Source organism: Giraffa tippelskirchi, chromosome 2 (genome assembly GCF_054371585.1).
Source record: "Giraffa tippelskirchi isolate mGirTip1 chromosome 2, T2T-mGirTip1v1.2.pri, whole genome shotgun sequence".
Lineage (NCBI taxonomy): Eukaryota > Metazoa > Chordata > Mammalia > Artiodactyla > Giraffidae > Giraffa > Giraffa tippelskirchi.
This window is the reverse complement of record NC_137276.1, coordinates 121,066,044-121,093,715: the sequence shown is the minus strand read 5'-3', so window position 1 is coordinate 121,093,715 and position 27,672 is coordinate 121,066,044. Positions and strand designations below refer to the sequence as shown.

The following is a 27,672-nucleotide window of genomic DNA, read 5'->3' as shown; positions in this document are numbered from 1 at the left end:
GAAGTCCATCTCATTTATCTTCACCCACAGGACCAGATACGACAGTTGGGGGGCATTCCCTGCCTCTCTCCCATTTGGATAATACACATTCACTCAACAAACGTTTCTGAGTGCCTGCTGCAGGAGTTGACACTGGGGAGACCAAAATAGACCAACAAAGACTGCCACTGCCTATTCTGGCTGGGAAGGATATAAAAAAAAAGGCGACATAGGAAGAATATGAACAACGCCAAGACACCAGAGACATGCCCAGAGTTAGTGACAGGTGAGTCTTAAGAGCAAATGGGAGCAGAACGAAATAATGAGAAAGGGTATTATTTTGGAGGCTCTGAGGGATAAAAGAAAATAGCCTCTTCTGCTTCATGGCCATCTTCTCAAAAAACTATACCTACAGGAGGAAATACATGCATTGAGATTTTATTTTTGTGACAGTGAGTTCTCAACTTTGACTCTTTGCTTACATCACAGGCTGAAATTCATTCCTTCTGATTCTTAAGGTTATATCTAATATTAGCAACCAAGAAAATCTTTTTGAGTAACTCCACTAACTGAGACTAGGCATTCAACTCATGACTCAATATTAGTGCCTACTTCAAAGTGAGGTTTTTGTTAGTCTACAAAACATGTAAATATTGCTCACATCAGTTCAGTTCAGTTCAGTCGCTCAGTCGTGTCCGACTCTTTGCGACCCCATGAATTGCAGCACGCCAGGCCTCTCCGTCCATCACCAACTCCCGGAGTCTACCCAAACCCATGTCCATTGAGTCGGTGACGCCATCCAACCATCTCATCCTCTGTCATCCCCTTCTCCTCCTGCCCCCAATCCTACCCAGCATCAGGGTCTTTTCCAATGAGTCAACTCTTCGCATGAGGTGGCCAAAGTAGTCCTTCCAATGAACACCCAGGACTGATCTCCTTTAGGATGGATTGATTGGATCTCCTTGCAGTCCAAGGGACTCTCAAGAGTCTTCTCCAACACCACAGTTCAAAAGCATCAATTCTGCAGCGCTCAGCTTTCTTCACCGTCCAACCCTCACATCCATACATGACCACTGGAAAAACGATAGCCTTGACTAGACGGACTTTTGTTGGCAAAGCAATGTCTCTGCTTTTAAATGTGCTATCTAGGTTGGCCATAACCTTCCTTCCACGGAGTAAGCGTCTTTTAATTTCATGGCTGCAATCACCATCAGCAGTGATTTTGGAGCCAAAAAAATAAAGTCTGCCACTGTTTCCACTGTTTCCCCATCTATTTCCCATGAAGTGATGGGACCAGATGCCATGATCTTAAGTTTTCTGAATGTTGAGCTTTAAGCCAACTTTTTCACTCCCCTCTTTCACTTTCATCAAGAGGCTCTTCAGTTCTTCTTCACTTTCTGCCATAAGGATGGTGTCATCTGCATATCTGAGGTTATTGATATTTCTCCCGGCAATCTTGATTCCAGCTTGTGTTTCTTCCAGCCCATCCTTTCTCATGATGTACTCTGCATATAAGTTAAATAAGCAGGGTGACAATATACAGCCTTGACGTACTCCTTTTCCTATTTGGAACCAGTCTGTTGTTCCATGTCCAGTTCTAACTGTTGCTTCCTGACCTGCATACAGGTTTCTCAAGAGACAGGTTAGATGGTCTGGTATTCTCATCTCTTTCAGAATTTTCCACAGTTTATTGTGATCCACACAGTCAAAGGCTTTGGCATAGTCAATAAAGCAGAAATAGATGTTTTTCTGGAACTCGCTAGCTTTTTCGATGATCCAGTGGATATTGGCAATTTGATCTCTTCTTCCTCTGCCTTTTCTAAAACCAGCTTGAACATCTGGAAGTTCATGGTTCACGTATTGCTGAAGCCTGGCTTGGAGAATTTTGAGCATTACTTTACTAGCATGTGAGATGAGCGCAACCGCACAATTGCTCACATCAGTTCTTTTTATAAACTGTCACTTCTGCCAATCTTCCAGTAGGGGGAGATATTGTAACAGACATTTGTGTCTCCAATTACAACTTTCGCATAAAGGAGAGCACACAACTGCCAATGAATCCTTGTGCCTGTTGCTCATTTCAAGAGCCTTTACAAAAAAAAACAAACAAACAAGAAAGCATTGTTTTACAAAATGATGGGTAATTATGTCTTGAAGACATAAATCCTGCCACCCTCTTCCACTACCCTAAATCAATGCACTGACTTTGGCGGGATTTAATGCTTTCCCAGAGGGAAACAGAAAAAGGCATGTCTGTTTTCCATGTTTTTCTATCAGATTACAGTTTTTGAAGCATATGCTCAATTATTTTTACCAAAAAGCTCAAAAATGTCACGGTATTATGAATTATGAACACCTCAGCATGATCATCAAAATGCTCACACTCTATCCCACCCACCTCTGCTGACTTTCCTTCCCTGGTTGGTGCCTTTGGTCACACCATTCTCTTCATCCTGAAGGACTTTCTAGACTCAGTCTAGACATCAAAGAGACATCTAACAAGAACCACTTGAGATACCAGCTCCTTCACAGATCCTTTTAGATGGCAACTTTCAAACTCACTTCCCCTCTTTTGGCCACACCGTGGGGCTTGCAGGATCTTAGTTCCCCGACCAGGAATTGAACCCCAACAATGAAAACACCAAGTTCTAACCACTGGACCGCCAAGGAACTCCCTAAACTCATTTCCTTCTAATTTCTCTATAGTTTCCTACAGTGTTTCGAATGGGTCTTGTACTAAAATTCTCTGTATTCTTAACCCAGTGTATTTCTCAATGTCTGGTAGAATCCTGTTGCAACCATGACTCCCCCCAACACAAACACACATACCGTAATAAATCAGTTGCCAGAAAAGCCTTTTTAACTTTTTAAAAAAATGATATAACCCAGTAAATAGCTCCTGCAGTTAAAACAGGTTCATCGAAAATCTTCATATAATGACTACATAAATTATGGGATACTACAAAGTCAGAGGGAGAAATAAAAAACAAAATTACATAGTGCTAACGTGAGTAAGCACCAAGACAGCAAGTGAGAAAAACCAAAATGTTCTGGTGTGGCTAACTGCCCAACGAAGCTAATGGGGAAAAAATTAGGGATAAGGTCATAACAATAAGGTTGTTTTTGTACTTACTTCAAAATAGGATTTGGGGGCAAGGAACAAACTAAGACATTTATAGAAATAAGTAAACCGACTTTTACGGCAATTGTTGAGAGGCTGGATGGAAACTGACTGGAAACAATAACAGACACTGGAGGATTCCATGTATTAGACTCACTCTATTTGCAGGACAAATACACAAGGGATGTTTATATATAACCAGTCTCTGTACTGACGAGGCAGAGTCCAACCTGGAAATGCTGCTAGGGAAAGGAAATGTGTGAGTGCCTGTGAGCATGGGGGGTGGACTCAGGGGGGCAACCATACTGGGGGTATGTGGAGGGTTTTGAGATTAATGGGGATGAAGCCCCATGGTATTTTAATCTTAAGAGTTCCACAGAGTGAAAGGGGAATAAGTTGAGGGAACATAGAACTACTCAGCATAAAACAAAGCATCAAAAAAAAAAAAAAAAAAAAAAATCAGAGACAAAACCAAAACAGAACGTCAATTATGTTATCTTTTTATCTTTTTTTTAGAATATTGGAAGAAGGAAATATGTCCTCTATCCATTATACTATTTCCATCATCATTTATTATTTTATTTATTTTATATTGAAACTTGTGTCCAGTGTTGAATAAAGCCAAGTTATTTGTGTTGTTAATCATCATAACAAAATACTATCTTTTAAATACACAAAATACGATCAATAGTTTGTCGGGATAAAATATTTTTGCAAACAATAATAAGATACATTATTTCCAATTCTAACAGGGAAAAATGTTTACAAGCTAATCATCAGATTTAAGCATATCCACAAAATGACCAGCAAAAATCTCAAGGAAATACAAAATGGTAATGCAGGGTGGACTTTACATCCTGCATTGTAATACCTCTGAGTCACAAATATGCCCAGGTTTCCACAAGTGCTACACTCTGGGACACCTGAGGCCAGTTTTCAAAATCTGACTGATACACAAGGTGAGGTACATAAATAAAGGAAAACTCCACTCCTAAAACTTTTCTGCTACAAAGGAGTAACGACAGACACTGTAAGAATAGATTTATATCATTCACTGACATTCAATGCAGAAAAGGAGTGATAAGAGAAGACAGGCTGAAACAGAAACTTAAGGGCCCAGAAGAAGTCAGACATCACTGTTTTTGCTACATGAGCCCCTGATGATATTCTTGCTTTCCTCTTTGGGTTTTACCTGATCTCTGTATGCTCTAGCTCTAGTCTCTCTCTCTAGGTCTCTCTCCGAATCTCTCCTCTCACTAATACTACCCTCCTAGTCCTCCGATCATCACAATTTCTGCTCTCAAGGCACAAGTCTACACAGTGTCCAAAGCTACAACGGTAACTGATAAGGGCCAGGTGGCTGGAGGCAGCTAAACAAAGCAGGAGGCAAGACATCTGGCTGGAGGATAAAAGTTCCTCCAAGTGTTGTGAGATCAGAGGCTCCAAAACAGCAAGGCCAGGATGCTCACGCCCAGGCCATATTTCTGACTTATCCAGACGCTTTTGAAAGTAAGAGTCCTGAGCCAAAAACATGGATTGTGACTGGTTTACTGAAGTAGGGTCTTAGAATCCGCATATAAAGCTCCCCAGGTGGTACTGATGGCCAGTCAAGTATATGAACAATGACCTAAAAGAGTCAGAACTGCTTCAGACTTCCCAAGTGAGTGGAGGGCAAGAAGGGCAACCCAGAAACACAGGGGGAAACAGGTGGCAGCTTCAGGTTTTTCTTAAAAGTCTCTCAAACATTTACTGAGAAACCACAAGGGACTTCCCTGGTGGTCCAGTGGCTAAGACTCTGAGTTCTCAATGCAGGAGGCCGCGAGTTCAATCCCTGGTCAGGGAATCCGATCCCACATGCTGCAAGTAAGAGTTCACATGCCGAAACTAAGACCCAGTGCAGGTAAATAAATAAGTATTTTAAAATAAATAAATAAAAATGAAAAACTATAAGACGAGCCCTTGCCCCACTGGCAATAAGCTCCTACAGCCAGAAGTTTTACTAGCACAGACACTGTCTTGAGATATGCAATCTTGAGAAGACAAGATAACCAGATAACTCACCAAGTTTTTCCTGGATACTTAGTTTTTATCTTTCCTAATTCCAAGGCAAGTACAGCCTTTAACCATTAACTTTACCATTCTTCTTGGCATCTAGAATCATCATCACCTGCACCACTTAAATGTCTGCCATCTCTCTCCGTGAAAGTGTTAGTTGCTCAAGTCACGTCCGATTCTTTGCAACCCCACGGACTGTAGCCTGCCAGGCTCCTTTGTCCATGGGATTCCCCAAGCAAGAATACTGGAGTAGGTACCCTTCTCCAGGGTACCTTTCCAACCCAGGGATAGAACTCGGCTCCTGCATTGCAAGCAGATTCTTTACAGTCTGAGCCATCTCTACCTTGGATTAAAATGTTACAAGGGCATACAAGCAGATTTCATGATGAGAAAATACACTCTTCCTATGTGCCCAACAAGGACTGTCTGATGCTTGATGAATTAATGAATCAGTGTTCACTGTTCATGTGGATGTAGAAAAGAGCCGCTGAACTGGAGAAGGAATCCTAAACTCAAGTTTAAACTTGGGCTGCAAAGTCCTGTCCAGCTATCTCCTTGCTTGAGCAACTTGGTTAAATCCTCCCAAGCTCTCCTCTCTCATCTGTAAAAATAGAAATAGTTGTCCCTCAAAGAGCTCCCATGTAAACTGGGTGCAAAAGGGTCTGATACAAAGAGAGCCCTCCTCCGTCAAATGTCTGGGATGTAGTGTATCTGTGTTTTGATCCAGTCCTTGCTGGTGAGCACTGTTTCTGAATCCCCTGGCTTCCTGCCTAGACAACTCACTACACAGCAGAGGTCACAAACCAGCCTTCCACAAGCCAGGCACAGGCAGGGTTCGGCCCACAAGACATCAGGTCTACGGAAGCATCTGACTAAGGTGACAACATGTAGACATAACAGTGCTGTTAAGAGGAGCACGGGCTCCAGGAGAGACTCTGTGGAATATCTCTGTGCCTTGGTTTCGCATCTATTAAGAAAGGGAAAACATGTACACCCATGATGGATTCATGTCAATGTATGGCAAAACAAATACAATATTGTAAAGTTAAAAAATAGAAAATAAACTAATATAAAAAAAAAAGAAAGAGGTGGAACCAACCCAGCTCATGGAGCTGTTGTGAGAGCCCCATGAGTTAAAACACATAAACACAATAGGTGTTTAAAATGATGCATACAATCACCATTCGAGGTTCTGACAACACTGACCTATCCACAGAGGAGGCAATGAGGGATGCTGACAAGGTCTAGTTGAGAAGCAGCTGCCCACTTGGGTGGGCCATGAGGCTACACTTCACAATTCCTGGATCCCCGAGGGTCTCACACTTGTCTAGATTACCTGCCATCAGGGGACCACCGGTAGGGCTATTCCTTTGGCCTTGGCCTTTGCAACTCCTGGTATTAAGAGGAAAATGAGCAGATCAAGTAAATTTTAATGTAATGATCATTTCCATCACAGTCATGCTCCATACAAACGTGGAGCACCGCATGGAGAAGGCAAGAAGCATAAGAGCACAAGGGGACAATTAGTGGGTGTTTCCGAGATTGTCAGAATAAACAGAGCCTCCTGCAATAAACCAAGGAAGCCTTGAGAGCCACAGTTAAGAGACTGTTAATGCCAAACTGTCCATTTAATCAGCATAATGTTTACATCTGAAAGACTCTGCCATGAGTCCTGGTAATCATCCTTATATCCATTTGTACTTGCTTGTGTTTGTCCACCAGATCTGCTTACAGCTGAAGCTAGCAAGCCTCTGCAGGCACACGGGTGCTTTTAGCCCCCGCGGTCAAAGCAGCAGTGAGGACTCTATAAAGGCCCTGGAGAAGGATGGGGAATGGGTGTCCCCAGGCAGAGTCAAGTGAGAAGCTTCCCTAAACCAGCTCTGGGTCACTCGGGGCCTCTGCTGAGATTATTAAGTACAATAGTGACTACTGCCGCCTGTAACGCAGGAGACCCAGGTTCGATTCCTGGGTCAGAAAGATCCCATAGAGAAGGGAATGGCTACCCAATCCAGTATTCTTGCCTGGAGAATCCCCATGGACAGAGGAGCCTGGCAGGCTACAGTCCATGGGTTTGCAAAGAGCTGGACACAACTGAGCGACTAAGCACACCACAGTTAATACTGAGTCTGTATATAAGACTCAAAATAAGTAAAAGCACTTCATGAGGAAAGGGACTTGGGTCTGATTTAGTCACTATGTCATCCCCAGGGCATGGAATACTGTCTACTACACAGTAGGTACATATAAAGTATCTAAAACAGCATGGAGCATATCATAAGTATATAAATAAGTACTACTGACTACTGTAACTGCAAACGTTTGTTACGTTTTATAGGTCCAATTGAACTTGACACATTAAACTATGAGTCCACAGTTTGGGCACCTTAGTGAACACACCTGCAATGCAGCAGCCTAATAAACAGTCTTCCATCTGCTCAATATTCTGTAATAACCTAAATGGGAAAAGCATTTGAAAAAGAATAGATACATGTATCAGTATAACTGAATCACTCTGCTGTATACCTGAAACTAACACAGCATTGTTAATTAACTACATTCCAACATAAAATAAAAACTAAAAAGAGCCTTCCAGGGCATAGTTTCTTTCTTATCTGTTTCTGAGTCACACACTTTGATGAGGGATTTACAGCCAAATTCTGAGTACTTCCACCTGTTAACTGCACACTGTTTTTCAGTGGGAAAGACACTGGAGCCCTCCTTGGGACATTACAAGTGATATTATAAGGCCTGAAAGGAACCAAAAATACAAAGAGGGCCCTGCCTCTCGCTTTCAAAACAGTAATACTAGCATCACACATTGAGCAAAAGATTAACACATGATGAGATTACTGAAGTCCTACTTGTGATCTATTTGTCAGTAATGCTCAAATGTGGAAAAATTAATGTGGAAAAAAAACTGACAATAGCAGCACCTCTTATCTAACAGATGGGGTCATCGATGCCAAAATGCTTCTTTACTCAAATGCTAGTTTCACATTTCCGGGGAGCCCCAATCACCACCTGTTGGTGAGCAGCTGTTTACACTGTGTGGCTGCTGCTGAAGAAAAGGCAAGCAAAATTTGCCATCCCCAAATGTGTCTCTTTGATCTGCCAACTATTTTGAGCTGAAAACAAGCCAGGTCCCAAAGACTCAGGAACCTCTGACCTTCCCCTAACTGTCTAAAAGGACTTAGATAGAGGATCTCTTCCCTGAAGGGCGCTACCACTACAGATACACGTAGTGTAGTAGGAGCTAGTTGCGCAGACACAGAGGGACCTAGCACAATTTGTTTGTTAAAACGCCTTTCTGTGTCCCATTGTCTCTGCATAGCAGAGCAAACATTTGTTCAGCAAACACTTGCTCTTTTTTGTCTTCCTGTGAATTTCCTTCCTCCCTCTTCAAGTCCCAAACCACTATCCCTAACATCTTTTGTCTTTAGCTGAAGATGGTGTGTGAGGTGGTGACTTCTGCCATTTTGGTGAGTTACTCAGTTTTCCTGGTCTCTCCCACATATACATGTTATTAAATTTTTGTTTTTCTCCTGTTAATCAGTCTCATGTCAGTTTAATTCTTAGACCAGTCAGAGGAGCCTAGAAGGGCAGAGGGAAGTTCTTCTTCCCCCACAACAGTTTCCTCTTAGGAGAGTGCGACAGATAGAGCCTGGTCTTCTCTACCTCAGTGGTCAGCACCACCAGCAGCCCCCCACCTCTTACCACATACTGAATTTGACAATAGCAAAGTATAAAAACAAAAAGTACTTAGGTTGTTGCCTGGCTATTCATTTGCCAGATGACGTGGCAATGCTGGGGGGGGGGGGAAACTAGCAGAAAATTTCAAGAAGGAAAAAAAAAAAGACATCACGTCTTTTTTTGGATCGCTGAAAGAAAGGAACTAACGTGGAGGCTGGCCCAACACCACGGAGATCCAAACACCTCTCTCTTCCTCCTCGTTTCCATTTCCCAACCTTGAATGAGTTCTGACCAACCAGTTCAGCAGAGTGACAGTCAAAACCTACTATCTTGTGGTTTCTATCAAGTTCCTGATTTTCATCTGTTCCTGAAGACAAGCAAGAACTCTGAGTGTAACAGTGTCAACTTGGAGCGTCCATTGAGACATTCTGAAATGGTTGTTGCTTGACTCACAGATGAAAAACTACAAACAGGTAAGGAAACAGCCTTTCCATGAAATAACTTCAGCATGTGTGAAAGGGGCATGAGAATGGAAAAGGAAATTTCTGGGCTTGGCAGTAATAATGCTGAGTAACACAGACTCTCTCCATCCTCAGTAAGTTACTTTGGGTTTGAGAACTATAACTGGTTGATACAGTAAAGTATTTGCTCATGCTGGTCTGAGGATCCAAATCTGAAATTTTACCACTGATGATTATTTAGGATTTCTGATTGTGGCTGTCAAATAACATCTGTGATAAGAAGCTATCAGAGAAAATGCTTCAAAGGTACTCACCCAGGACAAACATTTCAAAAGCCTGTAGATGTATATCAAATTGCCTCTAAAAACTGCAAACTCAATTATGACAGTAATACTTATAAGTCAGTGTGAATATGGTTTTGCTTACAATTGCATATATGCATAGGTATATAGTCAGTATCTATTTGTACATATATTTATATAGATAAAAGCTTTTATCTTTTTTATTGGGATAAGTAATCCTATTAATACCTAGTAAGGTATGTGTTTACCTTTAAAGTAAACATCTAACCTATGCATAGCAAAACTTTAAGTTCATCAGTTACTTATAATGGTCTAGGACTAACCAGCTAAATTATTTTTAAAACCTTAAACATTATAAATTTAAATTACACACAGGGGAATTATTACACATCCACATTGTCTGCAGAGTCAACCAATCTCATGCCAGAAATGTTCTTTTTTTCAAACAAGAGAAAAATGAGCCAAAGATCACACTGGTAAAACAGAAAGAAAAAAATATATATATATAGCTTGTACATTCATCTTCTTAAAATATACAGACTTGAAAACAGCTTTGGCACCAGAAAAATCTAGGTAAGTTAAAAATAAATAAAACAATGTATTCACTCTAAAATATCAAAATAACATTTTATGATTTGTAAACACAAATTAAGTTTCATACTTGTGTGCATGCACACATATACACAATTACACACTGGTAACATACACATAAACTACATTGCCATTTTATAACCTTCATGCCTGTTATAGCTGAGTAAGGAAGAAATGAGGGGTCACCAAGATACTCAGAGCGTGAAGACCCAGGAAGGGAGAGTTGGCAGAGCATGAGGAAAGAACTCCTGTTTGCTAAGATGCAAAAAGTGCCCGTTTCACACTTGAGGAAGCAGGCAGACAGGATGTAACCACCCAACAAAGATCACCCAGCTGATCTCGCAGTGAGCCTGAGCCCCTGAGCACAAGGAAGGGACTTGCATTCCATTCAGGGCAGGAGTCTGACCCCTACAGGTTTTCAGTCAGCCCAGCCTTCCCACTGCTACACTCCTCCTGGCCCTGCCACCCTGCCCCACCAGTCACCAATCCTCTTCAACTCCTTTCATCCTCAGCCACGCAGTTGTACGATGGCATTTCTAATTCCCCGGAGAGAAGAATGTTCAATCTAATGCTACACACAGATACTGGAGAGAAAAATTATTCTAAAGAGTAAGTTATAATCATCCCTGATATATTTAAATAGGATTCAACAAGGTGAAGGAGAGAGGAGTAGAAAAAGTCTCTTAAAATCAGAAGAACGGGGGATGGGTGGAGGTGAACGCGGAGTGGAGACGCACATTAAACCAGCTAAGGGTATATCAGGCAGCAAAATACTAAGAAATCACCCTCTAAGAGGCCAGTCTACCAGGCTTCTGAGTCTCATTTCCCTGTCTCTACAACAGTGATGGCATTAGCACATAATTAAAATCAGATATTACTTGTAAAGTTTTCAACATTGTGATGTAGAAAGTGTTCATAAAATGTCAGTTAACATCATCATTGCTTTCACTATTCTTATAAAGACATTTAATCAAAGCAGATTGTGCATAATTATATATCAGACCATTGGAAAGCATAATTTAGACATTTCAGTACCTTTGTAGACCAAAATAGACAGATATGACATAAAACCATTTACAGAAACTTCCCTGGCAGTCTAGTGGTTAAAACTCCTAGCTTCCACTACAGGTGGCACGGGTTCAATCCCTACTCAGGGAACTAAGTTCCTGCATGCGGCACAGTGTCCCCTGCTCCAAAAAATTACTTACAACAGTGCCTGTCAAACATTGTTAGACATCAGAATTAACTGGAGGGCTTGTGGAAACACATGTTCCTGGGCCCCACACACCAAAGTTTCCATTTCAGTAAGTTGGGAGTGGGGTTTAAGAACCTGAATTTTAACAAAGTCCTGGATGACAGTAATGCTGCTGAACTGGGATCCACATTTTAAGAACCACTGATCTGTGGTGACTCTCACCTTCACATCTGCCTTACTAATAAACCTATCCACATGTTTCTCATTCAATCCAGGTCAGTAAGTGAGAGGGCAAAATGCTGAATAAATGCTTTAAAAGCAAAGTGAAAGTCACTCAGTCACGTCTGACTCTTTGAGACCCCGTGGACTATACAGTCCATGGAATTCTCCAGGCTAGAATATTGGAGTGGGTAGCCTATCCCTTTCTCCAGCAGATCTTCCTAACCCAGGAATCAAACCAGGGTCTCCTGCATTGCATGCGGATTCTTTACCAACTGAGCCATCAGGGAAGCCCTAAAAAAAAAAAAAAAAGGACCATATTATCCTCCCATTATTCCTGATTAAAAAAGGAAGAGAACAGAGTCAAAATATTTCCCATTAGATCTAAGATGCTTCTGAAAATCAACTGCTGAATTGAAAAATACTGAGGGTAGAAGTCCTGGATGATGCAATTCTAGGAAGTTCACTTAGTCCAACATGACGAAAGCAATACTTTCGAGTACTGATGGTCAACACTGCTGGCTCATGTTGAAGCTGTATTTCTGGGTCAGACTATGCCACTTTGAGCAGATACACCAAGAACAAGAACCCTGACTGAATTTTCTCGGATGGCTCCAGTAGACCTACTGTTGCCCCATTCTTGCTTTTACAGATGCAAAAGGAAAGAATACAGGAAGACTGTTGCTCCTAAGGGTGTTCAATCTATAAAATGTCTCTGGAATGAATTTAGGTGTTGAGGCTTCCCTAAGCTGAAATCCCTATGGTAAGAAACCAATGTCACATTTATTTCATTTGGTTTTAACATTTCTTTGAGAGTTGGGTTGGTACGAGGAGAGCTGTCTCTGGAAAATCAAGAATAGACCAGTCCACAGAGACAAGGTCAAAGCAAAGCCAACACAAGTTTTTTTCTGTCATCTTCTTCATTGATATCCTCACATGTAGAAGGCTGAGAAGGATTTAACACTAAGGAGAGTTTCTTTCAACTGAAAATTACATCATCAGCACAAGAATGCCAAGTCTGTCTGGGGAGAACAGTAGTTTTGAAACTGCAGTCCCCAGATAAGCTGTAATACCACCACTAATGAACTTGTCAGACAGGCACAACTTTGATCCCAAAGTTACTGAACATGAAACTTTGGGAGTAGAGTCCAGCAATCTGTGTTTTAATAGCCTTCCAGGTAATTTTGTTGCAAGTTCCATTTCTAGTTCCATCAGGTAGTGTCAATGAGTCCGGGGACAGCCCCAGTTTTCACTTTCTGACATAACTGTAAATAGTGTCCCCTTTCCACCTCAGAAGTGTCCTGGTTTGGACAATAAATTGTATGGTCATTCTTGCACTTCAGACTACATGCCATAAAAGGGTTTCATTGGTTGGACTCTGTTTACCACTAGGGATTTCAAATTAGCTTCATAACTGCTGTCATATCCTGGTACAAAACCAACAGCCACCCTGAACACTGAAAGATGCTTCATGAAAGTCTAAGGAGTATAGCTATTTCAGAAGAGGTATCCTATGGTCACCAAAAAAGTATCCACCAACAAACTATATAAAATCTGGCTTAAATTCCCAGCATGTGGGATCAAGTCTCTTTTATCAGGTCTTCAAAAAGTAAAATCTTCTGGTTCCTCTATAGGGAGTTTCCTTTTTCTGACTAGTACCAGAGAAAAGTAAAAAGCTAGTCGGTAATCTGCTAGTCTTATTTTTGTGGTAGTGACTTGGCAATATTAATTCACAGAAAAACCAAGTTCACCACAAAGCTTCTCATTCCACCTGTTCTTTTAAAGGCAAAGTGAAATATTGGTCATATGCTTTTGGATCTTATCCATTTTCCATTCCTTTGAAATCTTTGTCTTCACTCAGCCTAAATTAAATTGTTGGCTTTTTATTCTTCACTGAAGTCTTCCATCTGCTGTTTCTTAAAAGCATCAAAGGCCTCGGATACCCTGTTCTAACCCTTTATCTTTCAGATAATAGTCAGAAAGGGGTCAGTGGCTTCTACTCAGTTAGGTAACATCTGCTGTGGAAGCTAAGCTCTCCAAGAAAAACAGGAAAACCAGCTATTTGGCATCTCACACTTGGCCCATAGGAGATCGTACACTTTGGTGGGATCACTAGGAAAAAGAATCTGATTCTCAATCTTCTAGGATCACACACGTATTTTTACCACATGACTGACTGACACCAAGCTGGCCTGAAGTGTGTTAATCCTTCTTTTATCAAGGGAGGATCTTCCCAGCTAGTCTAGCCCTAAGGTCAAAGGTTGTTAAGTGAGCTCCCAGGGAGCTTCATCTAAAGAATATTTCCATCCTGCTACAGAGGATAAATTCCTCTCATCCTAGAGCTATTTCAGTCATTTATTCATTCAACAAACACTGATTCCTTACTCTGTGGCAGCCAAGATTCTATACACTAGAGATACTCTGCTTGTAAGAGGCCTTCACCTCATGGAGCTTACAGTCTAAGAGATACAAACACAAACCTTTCCAGCGTCAATCTTTCTCCTCTGGGGAACGACACTTACTCAGTATGGCAACAATCTTTGGGCATATTTTAACTTATTAGGTTACATTTTGGAGGGGAAATGGCAACCCACTTCAGTATTCTTGCCTGAAAACCCCACGGACAGAGGGGTCTGGCAGGCCAAAGGGTACACTATGCATGCACTATGACAAAATGGAATATCGAGAACAATACTAAATATTTTTAACCATCCTAAAAGCTGCCCTGTATTGTTTCATATTCTCTCTTTCCTGGCCCCTGAAACTGCCAATTACGTTTCTGCACAAAGGCTCTCACTGCTTCTTTCCCTACTATAAATATCTCGGCAAATCTTTATAGAAGTGAAAAAAGGAAGGGAAAGGATATGTTCTAAGAGGAAAAGAAAACCTAAAATGTAAGATTTGCTGCCTCTATTACCACCAAGTCTTATAAAGAGTTTGAATACAAGTAGTCCTTGTTGCCAGGGTCATTCATTTCACCTGAAGCAGGCAGCTGGTTAACCAAAAAATCAGACTAAGTAGGAATCATGTTTGTTGTTGTTGTTTAGTTGCTAAGTCATGTCTGCTTTTTGTGTCCCAGCGGACTGTAGCCCCCAAGCTCTGTCCACGGGATTTCCCATGGAGAATATCGGAGTCGGTTGCCATTCCCTTCTCCGGGGGAACGTTTCCGACCCAGGGATCAAATCCCCAACTCCTGCTTGGCAGGAGGATTCTTTACCACTAGGCTACTTGGAAAACCTCCTAATCACTTTTAGAAAAGGATAAATATTTCCTTTGAATACATTATTGTAACTTAAAATACATAATATATCTTTATTGCCTTATTTTTTGGTGTTGTGGCAAGATTTTTTTCTTGAATATGCTTCTGTTGATGAGCGTTCTGTAATTAATTTTCCTTCATAAATAACTGTAGCATATTGCCAGTCATGTCCAGTTTCTTAGTTTAGTTCAAGTAGTATGAGAATTTTTAAATACTTGAGAAGCCACAAGAGTTAAAAAAAAAAACAAAAAACTCAGACCTAGACTCTTAAACCCTCAACAGAATGGAATCTGTCTTAACCTAATAAGGAAAAGACGCAGCAAAGTTTCTCCACAAACATTTTATGGATGAATGGCAATAAGGAGAACCTTAATCTAAGGAATTAACTAAATATGTCATGGAAACAACATTCTGCCTCAGTAGTTTTTATCTAAATCCATTCCTATTTCTACCCCACCCAAGGAAAAGTGCATGCCTTACTCTCACTGAGAGAGACTGCCAGTCCTTATGTTCACAAAGCCAAGCAGTAGAGCGTAACAATAAAGAGCAAAGACCGTGTATTCTGGAATCAGACTAGTTCAAATCTTGACTCCATACTGCTTACTCTGATATGACCCTGATAGAGTCACTTAATGACTATACGAATCACTTCCCTCACTTCTCATGGAAGTCAAATGAATTAATACGTATAAAGTGCCCAAAGAGTGACTGGCATGACATAAGAGTACAAGCGATATTTACTGCTGCCATCACTAATATAAAGTAATTTGTCAGTAACACAAATACAGTGGTTTGATGACTACAAGAACAGTGGAAGCCAAAGAAATATATTCAAATTCCAGCTTGTTACTTAACCTGTGCCTCCTCAGTTTACTCCTCCGTATAAATAGAATAAAAATACCTAAGAAAAACTATTGTAATAGTTATCATAATGCCTGGTACACAGTTGACAGTCAAAAAATTATAGCCATTAACACTCTTACACTTGTACATATAATGTAGCATATGTACACATACACTACATATAGTATAGTGTTAATGGCACTCTTAATGTAGTAAATCTATTGTACATTCCAATAGATGTCCTCTCCTGAACATCTATCAAACCTGAATTCAAAACCCATAACTAACAGTTGATTGTGGACTCTGCCTCTCACTTGGGGCGGTAAAGGAAAAGCCAACTTCTCCCAGAAAATACATTCTGAGAAAATAAACACTCAACATGTAGAATATAACCTGTGAAAAGTTAAGTGCTATTCTGTGGAGTTAAAACAGGAGCTCAGAAATAGTAAAGAACATGGTGTGCTGGAGTGATGAACAGACAGAAGGAATAGAATTAGGCCAAGTCTTGAAAGAGGGTTTCCTTGGTGGCTCAGACGTTAAGAATCCCTCTGCAATGCGGGAGACCTAGGTTCGATCCCTGGGTTGGGAAGATCCCCTGGAGAAGGGAATGGCTACCCACTCCAGTATTCTGGCCTGGAGAATTCCATAGACAGAGGAGCCTGGCAGGCTACACTCCATGGGGTTGCAAAGAGTTGGACATGACTGAAGCGACTTTCACTTTCTTGAAAGAGGAAAGTGATACACCAATAGAGAGCTGGGACATGAAAAACTGAGTAGGTGAACAGCTTCAATTAATATGCTGATTGACCTTAAAACATGTCTTTTTTTATTCTTATCTTGACCTTTTGTCCTGAGACCCTAACCTTGTTTGGAATATTTTCCCATCAATCCTCATCTCTAACATATATTAATTTCTGTCTTCAAACACAACACAAACCACCTATGTCCCAGAGAACCTTTCCCATCTGATCTGCTTTTTCCTCTGCAGTCACATGATGCATACTTTGTGTATCTCTCCTATCCTTCTAACATCCTGTGTCATTTACATGTAGTTTACAACTGCATCCTGTCTGCTCAATATCCTTACTGCTCCAGGGGCAAGTTTTACAGCTTTGATTTCTTCCCCACTGAATTTAGGCTCAGGTATAAACTACCTACAATGAAATGGAAAACATTTTAAATGTAAATTCAATGAGTTTGACACCAGGTAAACACCACCCCAATTACCACAATACAGTATTTTCCATCACAAAAGTTCCCTGTGCTCCTTTTCAGTCACAGGTGTCCACTTTCCTGATTTCTGTCCCTAGAGCTTAATTTTATCTGGAGTAAAACTGCATTTAAATAGAGTCACATAATTCATACTCCTTTCTGTCTTCTTTGGCTCAATAAATTGTTTTGCTGCTACTGCTGCTAAGTCACCTCAGTCATGTCCGACTCTGTACGACCCCATAGACGGAAGCCCACCAGGCTGCCCTGTCCCTGGGATTCTCCAGGCAAGAACACTAGAGTGGGTTGCCATTTCCTTCTCCAATATATTGTTTTGAGATATATTCATATTGATTACACATACCATTTCTTTTGATAACTAAGTGATAGTCCCTAAGTATATCATGAATTGTTTACTCATTTTAATCTGATGAACATTTGGTCAGTCTCAGTTTTTTATTATTATGAATATGCACATTCCAGGAAGTCTTTTTTGTGGATATATGGTTTCATTTATCTTAGGTGAATACCTAGGAGTTAAATTACTAGTTCATAAGTAGTTATATGTTTAATTTGATAAGAAGTTACCAAACTGTTTTCCCAAGTAGATTTTCTAATTTACACTCCAAAAATGTATGAACTATTTACTGTTCCATTTTCTTGCCAATAGGTAGGTGTTCTCAGCTTTTCTGTACTTGTTTTATTTTTCTGCCATTCTAATGAGGATAAAGTAGGATCTCGTCATTTTAATTTGCATTTCCCTGTTGACTAATGATGCTGAGCATCTTTTCATGTGTTCCTGGGTTGAACATCTTTGTGATTTGTTCATTTCAGTTTTCTGGGTATTTTTTTTACAGTTCTTTGTCTTTTTTATTAGAGAGTTATAAGAGTTCTTTAAGTAGTCTGAGTTCTTTAACAGAGATGTAAATTGTGAGTATTCCCTCTCAATCTATGGCTCACTTTTCATTTTCTTCGTGCTATCTAATGAAAAATGAAAGATGTAAATTTTTAAAAAGTCTCATTTATTAATTTTTTATTTTATGGTTTAGTGCTTTTTATATCCTAAGAAATCCTTACATATCCAACATTGGGAACATATTCTATCTTCCTCTGGAAGCTTTATGGCTTCAGTTTTATGTTGAGGTGTACGATCCATCCTGAATTGTTTCTTCAACTTCTCCCCTTCTTCTGGTAATAGATCTTCTCAGAGAACAAGTGCTCTATAAACACTGCTGATTCACTTATAAATGCCCCACAGGTTAAGAGAAATGTATTTTGAAAGCCTGTTGGAGGGGCATTTGCTCAGCCTCAGGGACATTAGGGATGGAAAACCTACTGACAGGAATAAAGTCATGATTGTAGCCCAAAGGAGCAAACTGGAAGCATCTGTTCAGAACTGCTGTTATGGCCCTGTCTTATGATAAGCTTTTGACTAGGACAGGGATCATCCACAGTTTGTATTTCTACACAAGTTAACAGTTTAACCCAGCACAGAAAAAAAAAAAAAAAAAAGAACACTGTGCTCACAACATTTTTTCTTCTTGGTACATACATTACAACAATTACCATGTCATTAGTGTAGACTGAATTCTCTTTAATGAGTTAGGCTCCATAAAAACACTCAATGATTCACAGCTGCAGCTGCTGCTGCTAAGTCGCTTCAGTCATGTCCGACTCGGTGCGACCCCATAGACGGCAGCCCACCAGGCTGCCCCATCCCTGGGATTCTCCAGGCAAGAACACTGAAGTGGGTTGCCATTTCCTTCTCCAATGCATGAAAGGAAAAGTGAAAGTGCAGTTGCTCAGTCATGTCCAACTCTTAGCGACCCCATGGACTGCAGCCTACCAGGCTCCTCCGTCCATGGGATTTTCCAGGCAAGAGTACTGGAGTGGGTTGCCATTGCCTTCTCCATGATTCACAGTAGTTCTATTGAAAACTGACTCTACAGTGAGTAATAAATATTAAAAAAAAAAAAAAAATTACTCTCAGGGGACATATTTTCTATAGCCTAAAACATTATCATTGTTTTGTAGGATTTAGATGACTTAAAAAAGTTTTACTAATATGTTACCTGGAAAACCTGTCAACTCAAAAAATAAAGACAAGTGTTCCTGCTATTCACATAAAGTCTATTTGAGATTTTACTAAGAAAATGAAGAATTGAGAATAGTAAAAATATTATTTCCCATTTAATTGGAGCTTGGGGAAATTAATAAATTAACTAGGATCACACAGCATTTCATAAGTACTTAGTAATGCAGTTGATCTAGGTTGCCATTTTCCTCCTCCAGGGGATCTTCCCAACCCAGGGATTGAACCCATGTCTCTCGTGTCTCCTTCATTGGCAGGCAGATTCTTTACCATTAGCGCCACCTGGGAATCTTAATAGCTTCCTTAATAGTTTTGCACCAAAATACATCCTTTGTTTAGCAAGGCTCATTTCTCATTACTCTGCTTTAGCTTAAGTTTCCACACTACAACTGAGGAAATGCCATAGGAAAACTACCTCTAAACAAAAACTTAGGCACTCATTTGCAATTTGCAAGTTTTCTGTTTTTAATGATAGTTCAGCTTCACAAGCTAACAGCTCTTGGAAATAATCAACAGTTGCTGCTGCTGCTGCTGCTAAGTCGCTTCAGTCGTGTCCGACTCTGTGCAACCCCATAGACGGCAGCCCACCAGGCTCCGCCGTCCCTGGGATTCTCCAGGCAAGAATACTGGAGTGGGTTGCCATTTCCTTCTCCAGTGCATGAAAGTGAAAAGTGAAAGTGAAGTCGCTCAGTCGTATCCGGCTCTTAGCGACCCCATGGACTGTAGCCTACCAGGCTCCTCCGTCCATGGAATTTTCCAGGCAAGAGTACTGGAGTGGGATGCCATTGCCTTCTCCCAATCAACAGTAGTTACTTATAATTTAGGTTGAAATGAAGAGAAAGTGCCATATAAACGTGGTGTTCTTTCTTTTTAAAGAGAAAAGAAGGGTTTGTGTCTAGATACTTGAATTTGGATAAGTTACATATTTAAATTCCTTTTCTCATCAAGCAGTTCAATTACCATTATTTCCTTAATAGCACTCCATTATTTTTTATGCCTTCCTAAGTGTACAGTCCTTTCTACAGCAGAAGGTCAAAAAGAATAAAGGTAGCACATACACCAGAGAAGGCAATGGCAACCCACTTCAGTACTCTTGCCTGGAGAATCCCATGGACAGAGGAGCCTGGTGGGCTGCAGTCCTTGGGGTCATGAAGAGTCGGACTCTACTGAGTGACTTCACTTTCACTTTTATGCATTGGAGAAGGAAATGGCAACCCACTCCAGTGTTCTTGCCTGGAGAATCCCAGGGATGGCAGAGCCTGGTAGGCTGCTGTCTACGGGGTCGCAGAGAGTCAGATACGACTGAAGCGACTTAGCAGTAGCAGCAGCAGCACATACACACACACACATAAACTCCCAGCAAGAGATACTGTCTTAAGTCATATATTAATAGTCCCTGAAATACTTAACCATTCCAATAATAGTCAAAATAAACTTTTCATGTAAAGAATGTAAGAAACTCTAATATGCAAGAAATACAGTCTAGAATGGGCATCCCTGATAGCTAGATCCGCTGGAGAAGGGATAAGCTACTCCACTATTCTTGGGCTTCCCTTGTGGCTCAGCTGGTAAAGAATCCACCTGCAATGTGGGAGACCTGGGTTTGATCCCTGGGTTGGGAAGATCCCCTGGAAAAGGGAAAGGCTACCCACTCCAGTATTCTGGCCTGGAAAATTCCATGGACTGTATAGTCCATGGGGTCGCAAAGAATCGGACATGACTGAGCGACTTTCACTTTCACTGTTCACAGTCTAGAATGAGCTGCCCACATCATTTAATTAGAACAGCTCTCCTGTACTTCACAGCATTGATACAACTCACCGTCAACCACGATGTAAATCCTAGCTTTCCCCAAGTGAAAGTGAAAGTCGCTCAGTCAGGTCCAACTCTTTGCGACCCCATGGACTACACAGTCCATGGAATTCTCCAAGCCATAATACTGGAGTGGGCAGCCATTGCCTTCTCCAGCGGATCTTCCGGAACCAGGAATCAAACTAGGGTCTCCTGCATTTCAGGCAGATTCTTTACCAGCCAAGCTACCAGGGAAGCCCAGCTTTCCCCCCAAATCCCTATTAAATCACACTGAAAGGATCCCACGAGAGGCTAGATTGATTCAGTGAGGAAGGAGTATATAAAAATGACAGAACCTTAGGGGACTCCCTGGTGGTCCAGTGGTTAGGATTCTGTGCTCTCACTGTCCGGGTTTGATCTCTGGTCTGGAAAGTAGGATGCCACAAGCTGCAAGGTGCGGCCAACTGGACATAAGAATGCCACTTTCTGACTGAGAGGTCACTTCTTCCTCACAAATATCACATCTACAGCAACTTTTTGTTCTGACTCGTACCTTTCTCCTTATCAGACTCCCATCTGCCCCTGTTCACATACTTCGTTTTCCCCTGTGCCAAGCCACCAAGTCTTAAAGCTTTTCTCCTATGGCTGGAGTTCCTTTCCACTGATTTGTTCATGTCACTTACTTATTCACTCCTTCATTTACTTCGAAGAGCTAGAATACAAAAGAAAATTCAAGGAAAATCCCATGCAGCACCCCCATCTCATAGAGCTGAGATAAATGTGGCAGTCAAAAATGCACACACACACACTGCCGCAAATAAGGGACTTACTGAACTATTATACAAGTGCTTTTGTGCAAAGATAGCTGTATCCAGAGTCTAGGCAACCTGTGTTTAATGCTAAGTTCATTCACTCAACAACTAACTGCTTTCCATTTGAGTGGGTACTGTGAATATGAGCCCAGAAACTTCTGTTTGGAATTTCCAGATATATTCAACGATAAGCTCAAATACTTTACAAGTTTGTTTATATTTTTACTTTGATGAATTCATGTTCTCATTGTAATGGAGGATTTTAAAAGAATTGTGGGCATGCAGGAAAATCAAAAGATTTAACAGAAATCAGATGAGCCTTCCCCAAAAGCACAGTGCCAGGAGCAACTGGTAGCATAAAACTTCCATAGCAACGTTGTTAACGTTGCACCACAAACAGAAGCACTCAGGACAAAGGAGGAACTGAAAAAAGACAAAGGAAGGCCAAGGGCACCTGTGTACAGCGCCCAGCAAAGCCTAGGCCAATGGCTCACAAACCCCTGTAATTAAGTTTAAGCCACAGGCATCAATCAAACGTCTCCTTGGATCAGAACTAGGCAGAATCATTGAGAACAGGCCACCCTTGCCTTTGCCACCTCCAATTCTCAGGGATACAAGGCCCTCCAGGTTCCAAGTCCTCTCATTATTCCCTGAAAAGGGAAGAGATGTCTCAACATCAGAAGTGTTCTGATACTGTTTTATTCATGAGGCGCATCTTACACAAACAAAGTCTTATACGGAACACTCACACACTAGACAGATGGAAACGGAAGGGCTCTTAATGAGGTTGAGGCAAGAACTCCAGCTCCCCTGAAAAGCTTGAAACCACTGCTCAGAGCCCTCTTTAGAGACAAGAATGATCTTGGATGAGCCAGCCATATACTTCCTATGCCACCAGAGAGAAGGCAACCTGAATATACTGTAAGACTGTCATCACTAATGCGAGGGGGGAGGAAGGGCAGGAAAGGAAGCACTCTGCAAGTGGGCATTTGAGAAAATGAGAATAAAGACTCAAAACCAGTTTCATGACACAAGATATAAACACAAGAGTAAAATCAAAAAGCCAAGGACAGTTATCAAAGGTGAGAAATCAAGCCATGGTATTTCTGCTTTTTGAAAATTTCTCAGAAACCATTACAAGCCTATGCTCTGAAAAATAAACTGAAAGACAGTTTTTCTGAACTCTTTGAAAGGTTACGTGCTCTGCTCTTTGTTGCTGTCATCGATATTCAGACTAAAGCCTCAAAATACAATATCATACATGTAATTCTATAAGCATCTCTGCTTCCTTGATTCCTTCATTAGTTCAACCAGAATTTATTGAGTACTTCCACTGTGCCAGGTGCTGGCAACAGAGCCGTTAATGTGACAAAGTGCTTGACTCCAGGAGCTCATAGTCCTGGGGAGGGAACCAACAAACAGAATGGGCTAGGGCAGCACAGGACCTAAGGGGGTGTGCCCCGTGGATGAATCGACCAGGCATGCTCACAGTGAAGATGCAGGAACCAGAACAGGAGGCCTGCACACAGGGAGGAAGACACTGGGAGGAAGAGCACCTGCAAAGGTTTCAAGGTGGGACTGACATGCTGAAGGGGGAGGACGAGGAGGAGGAAGAACAGCGGCAGCAAGAAGGCTGATGCAGCTGCAACAGAAGGAGTGAGTCTGAGAGCACAGGAAACACAGTAAGAGACCCGGGCAAAGACCAGCCAGGTCAGACAGGGCCTTGCAGGCCACGAGCAAATCTCAATCACAATCTCTCCCAGTGGGTGCCACCAAAGGCGTGCCCTGAAGGGATGTGGGATCTTGCAGTTGGCCACATTAGAGACTGGGGGTTGGAGGGAGAAGGTGTGAAGTAGGAAGGCAGGAGAGGAGGCTTCCCAGAATTGATCATGACCAAGATAAGTTTTTATACACACAAAGTAAACTGCAGTATAAGGAGGAACAATTTCAGGTAAAAGGTGTTTCATCGAACATAAATGAGAAACCTCTTCAGGCTGGCTTACGCGCACTTTCCACAATTCCACACCAGCTCATGAGTTTAGGTTTGAGTTTCTGAGAGACAGGCTGTCAGAAGTTTTCAGTAAAGGCTCTTAGGCAGTTTCCTCTTTCTTATCTGAGAGAACTCATTCCTGATGCCCTCAATTTTTCAATTTATAGGACTGGATGTACAATAATTATTTAGTTTTACGCTAAATGAGCACAAATTCTGCCTGATACCCCATTAAACAAGTGTTTATTAAACAATGGAAATAATTACAGCAGTGGTACTGAGACCAATCTCAAAACATAACCTTCAAAGTTTTCAGGGGAATGTTGGAGGAGTAGGGAGTAAGAGTATGAGATATTTATAATGATGGGAAAATATGAAATAATCCAAATAACCTTTAATGATTCTCTCCTTCCATGGGATGATGTGCAACTATTCAAGAGAGAAATGAGCTTTAAGAACTGACAGGGGGGTCCAGAACCTGGCAGTCCAGTGGTTAAGACTTCACCTTTCAATGCAGGGAGCGTGGGTTCAATCCCTGGTCAGGGAGCTAAGATCCCCCATGCTTTGTGGCCGAAAAACCAAAACATAAAACAGAAGCAATGTTGTAACAAAATCAATAAAGACTTTAAAAATGGTCCACATCAAAAAGAAATCTAAAAAAAAAAAAAAACTGACATAGAGAAGCCATGGAAACACACTGCTAAGTGGGTGGGGAGCAATGGTAAGAGACAGCAACCTATCTGCTTTTCCAGGATTTAACAACTGCTCACATTTACTGCGGAGAAGGAAATGGCAACCCACTCAAGTATTCTTGCCTAGAGAATCCTGTGGGCAGAGGAGCCTGGTGGGCTGCTGTCCATAAGGTCGCACAGAGTTGGACACGACTGAAGCGACTTAGCATGCAGGCATGCATGCACATTTATTAAGGGCTTTCCACTCTTTCAATATCACACTGATGCTTCGTGAGTAATGAGTATTATCTCACTGAATTCTTATAACAATCCTATGTGATACAGAGAGGTAGGGGTGTGGGTGGGTGTGTGGGGATGAGTGGGTGTGTGGTCAGCGGCTAACTCGAGTTCAACTCTTTGGGATCCTATGGACTGCAGCACGCCAGGCTTTTCTGTCCTTCACTATCTCTGGATAGTGATATTCATGTCCACTGAGTTGGTTATGTTATCTAACCATCTCTTCTCTATGTTGCCCCCTCCTCTTTGTGCCCATCTCCCCATCATCAGGGTCTTTTCCAATGAGTCAGCTCTTTGTATCAGGAGGCCAAAGTATTGAAGCTTCAACATCAGTCCTTCCAATGAATATTCAGGGTTGATTTCCTTTAGGATTGACTATTTTGATCTCCTTGCAGTTCAAGGGACTCTCAAGAGTCTTCTCCAGCACCACAAACCGAAAGCATCAATCCTTCAGCTCTCAGTCTTTTTATGGTCCAACTCTCACATCAGTACATGACAAAACCATAGATATGACTACATGGACCATTGTCAGCAACGTGATGTTTTTGCTTTCTAATATCTAGGTTTGCATCTCAATTTCCTGGCTGCAGTCATCATCTGCAGTGATTTTAGAGCCCAAGAAAATAAAATCTGTCACTGCTTCTACTTTTCCCCTTCTATTTGCCATGCTGCTGCTGCTGCTAAGTCGCTTCAGTAGTGTCTGACTCTGTGCGACCCCACAGATGGCAGCCCAACAGGCTCCGCCATCCCTGGGATTCTCCAGGCAAGAACACTGAAGTGGGTTGCCATTTCCTTCTCCAATGCATGAAAGTGAAAAGTGAAGTCGCTCAGTCATGTCTGACTCTTCACGACCCCATGGACTGCAGCCTACCAGGCTCCTCCGTCCATGGGATTTTCCAAGCAAGAGTACTGGAGTGGGTGGCCATTGCCTCCTCCCTATTTGCCATGATGAGTTAAGTATTTTAGCCAGACTCAAAGAGCTGCTAAGTGAGGGATTTGAATCCAGGAATTTGGAATTTCAACCCTGTAGCCTGAGTTTTTAACCTCTACATTACTCATCTCTCTGAGACAAGTCCTTATTCACTAAGTGTATTAGATAAATTTGCTCCTGGATTCTTTCTTTTAAATAACATTACAGAAAAAAATGTTAGTGTTCTGGGAAATAATTTTAGGGAAAATTATTATTAATTTTAATGATGAAATATCCAAAGTTCATGACATTGTGGAAAGTCAGTATGACCCAAACTGGGGTTACCTTCAAGATCAAGTACAAGGCAACTTTACAAATAAATATTATTTAAAGGCTCAGTGACCTATAATAATTCTGTCAGCCCTCATTATATTGGTAATCTGTGAACACTACATTTGTACATTTCCTTCTAAGTCCAACTGTTTGTGAATGTTCAGCACAGGGGATGTTATGGTACCCAGTTTAAAATTAAACAGGCATCCATCATTTTAAGATAAGGTGAAAGATATCAATCAGCAGACATTCTTTCAACAGTTCCACATGTTGATTACAAAGGAATGAGAGATATTTCAAGGTGAGGCTAATTATCAGCCTAATTACTAAAGGGTACAAAGCATAGGATCTGTGTATACTCCTGAGTCATTGATCCATCTCTGCACAAACCTGATCCACAAAGAAACATCCTAGTTCCCAGAAGAGGGTACACGTTTGAGACAGAGAATAAATGTCTCAAATTCTCAACTCAAATCTTCACCAGCTATGTGACCTCAAGCAAGATGCTTAACCACTCTGAGCTTTACTGTCCTTGCTATACTGGGGTAAAATAACAACACTTACTCATACATCAGCTATCAGGTTTTAATGAGTTACTATAAATAGGGTATTTAAACACAACAGTATCTGGAATGTTATAAAATTTCAACAAATGTTAGGTATTATTACTACTATTTTTATTAAACTCGTGCATAACTAGGAAGCATAAAGTCACCAAGTGACTATTCCTGTACTTTTCATTTTTACCATTTACAGAAAAATAACTGGTTACCCAAGGATACAATTCCCTGTCATCTTTTAACCCTTTTTTTATTCATCCATATTTCTAATTTGCCCACACATTCCTTAGAAATGTTTGAAACTTTACTTGTTTTAGTAAATGCAATTCACTAAAAAACTAAAGCAAATTAGTTTTAAAAAGTAAGTTGTTTAAAGTAAAGGGAATTCATTCAAGTCTCCTCCCACCCTCCTGGCTGGGTGGGGGCCCACCAGAAGTCTACACCATATCCAGTCTGTGGCTGAGTGAGCATGAATCAGGACCACCCAGCAGGTACCATCTTGACATTCACCACAGGGCCCAGGTTAACGCCTGGAGAAAATCTCAGGGCATGAACTCTCCACAGGAAAAAAAAAAAAACAGCTAGGGACAAACCACAAAACAGAACAATCACTGGTGTGCGACTTACTCTAGTAATTCTTATAGGATTTATTCTGAAAACTAGAGTGCTTAGTTTATATCACAGGACTGAATCAGGGCTTCCCCAAAGCCCTACTATTATATAAAATATAAATGTGCATTTTTCTAGCTTTCTGGCTTTCATCAAATTCTGAGAGGTCTTCACGACCTAAAGCTGCTACACATTGTCGATTTAGTAGTAATTCTCAAACTTGAACACACTAAGAAGTTTGAGAGTCACTATTAAATGATTAATAGTAATCAGCTATACCCATCAATACAGTGAAGACTCACTGTATCCCCAGCAGTAAGATGAATGCTATCGCTGACCCCAAACTAGAAAACGTCCTGAGCTCCCCACTTCAGATTACAGATCTGAAATATTTACCACATAACCAAAAAAGGTGGGGAGGCTGGGGAATTTGGCTCCAAATAACTTAGAATTAAAGTGCTGGAATTACAGAAGGGAGAGATAGGATGGATTAGCAGAGAGAATCATGAAGGAATCAGAATTAGAACAGAGAATAAACACAGCACAAAGAGAATGCACTGGGGATAAACTGTAAGCCAGGACTTTTTAAACTTTTGTTTGGAAAAGCTACAAGCTCTTTTAAGTAGTTGATGAAAGAATCCTCCTGAAGAGTAGCACAGAGTACGGACTCATCAGTGCCAGCC

At 41.2% G+C, this 27,672-nt stretch overlaps 2 protein-coding genes across 33 annotated transcripts in view; one reads left to right on the top strand and one right to left on the bottom strand.

Annotated features, from left to right (window-relative positions):
* MED12L (mediator complex subunit 12L) overlaps window positions 1-27,672 on the bottom strand; it is a 364,359-nt gene that overhangs the window by 153,991 nt on the left and 182,696 nt on the right. The window lies entirely within an intron of this gene.
* Window positions 9,209-27,672, top strand: part of P2RY14 (purinergic receptor P2Y14) — a 62,272-nt gene continuing 43,808 nt past the window's right edge. For 4 of the 6 annotated variants that reach the window (XM_081570505.1, XM_081570504.1, XM_081570511.1 and 1 more), the window contains exon 1: window positions 9,209-9,318. The gene's annotated coding sequence lies outside the window, so the exon portion shown is untranslated. Of the gene's footprint in view, window positions 9,319-10,711; window positions 10,809-12,265; window positions 12,377-27,672 lie in introns of all 6 variants that reach the window. The other 2 variants (XM_081570507.1, XM_081570506.1) reach the window with 2 other exon arrangements.